A 1,512-nucleotide genomic window follows, 5' to 3' on the forward strand; every position below is an offset into this window, starting at 1 on the left:
ATATATATATATATATACATATATATATATGCAGTTTGACAGATTCTATAGCACAGTTCTAACACATGCTAGAATCCACGATTTCGCTTTTTGTTACATGTGTGTACGAGGGCACAAAACTCACAGAAGATTCCAACGCAATATTCTTTCATGCGACTGCTTCGTAAAAGACTGTTCTTGTGCCAAAGTCCAATCTCCTGTACAGCAGAGCTTTTAGAATCCCTCCGTTTAGCATGTAATCAATATGACCGAGGCAGCGTAAACGACGCTGCGGGAGCAAGACGTGTATGCTGGGTATCTTGGATCAGTTAAGGACTCGGTGTTGGTGATGTTGTCGGTAAACTTGATGCCAAAAATGCATCTCAATTTACGAAGGTGAAAGACCTTGAGACGCCACTACTATCAAGGACAGGTGCTCCATGTCTCACTGCCATAAAGTAGCATACTACTGCAGTTAAAGAGACCACCAAAAAGCTGTATGCAGATGAGTTGCGAACCGGAGAAGTAGAACAACGTAAATTTTCAGAAGTAACAGAAAAAATAGTGCAACTGTTACGGTTACAAATAAAATTACGCCATGCACAACTAACACATAAGACTGACACAAATAATGTAGCCGGGATGGTTGCCACTACCTTCAAGGCAAACATTTCACCAGTTCTACTGATAAATATCAGATGTTTCTTCCGAGATAACAGTAAAAGCATTGCAGTAATAGAAAGACATCGTTCTAGAGACAGGAATGATGCAGAGGTACACAAGCCAGTGTATGATGTGTTCCGTACAGAGAAAAGCAAACTCTGTTGCTACATGCGAACTTAGTCTGTGACACTCGCCTAACGCATATAAAGTAACTTGATTTGATATGTCCATTCTATAGCCCTCAAAATACGTAAGACTGATTGATGTTGGTTCATCTTGGACTAAAACATCAATATATGAATTGTAGGTGACTTCAACCACCAAAATGTTAAATGTACTGAAGGCCACATCATCTATGTGCGGTCACTGCATGGACAAATTAATGTCATAAAAGTACATGTGAAATAGTATTGAGATTTGGCAAGTCGATGACGACTTTCTTAACATGTGTAAAACTCATATACATATATTTTTTTCATTCTTATAGTTATTTACTGGTTTCAATCAGTTGACTGTGGTTATGCTGGAGCACTGCCTTTAGTCGAACAAATCGAGGCCAGGAATTATTCTTTGTAAGCCTAATTCTTATTCTATTGATCACTTTTGTCGAACCGCTGGGCTACGGGGAAGTAAACGCAGCAACATCTGTTGTGAAGTGGTGCTAGGGAACATACACAGACACACAAATATATACATATATTCTATATATATATGATGACTTGCTGCCGATAAATTTTTCTGCTTTTAAAAAGAAAAAATGATTTTATCCTTTATATCTATACTGTTCAGTATCTATGCGTTGAATTAAATTTATCTTTCTATTTGTTCTCTCTCTCTCTCTCTCTCTCTCTCTCTCTCTATATATATATA

The sequence above is a fragment of the Octopus bimaculoides genome, chromosome 1 (assembly GCF_001194135.2).
Source record: "Octopus bimaculoides isolate UCB-OBI-ISO-001 chromosome 1, ASM119413v2, whole genome shotgun sequence".
Taxonomy (NCBI): Eukaryota; Metazoa; Mollusca; class Cephalopoda; order Octopoda; family Octopodidae; genus Octopus; species Octopus bimaculoides.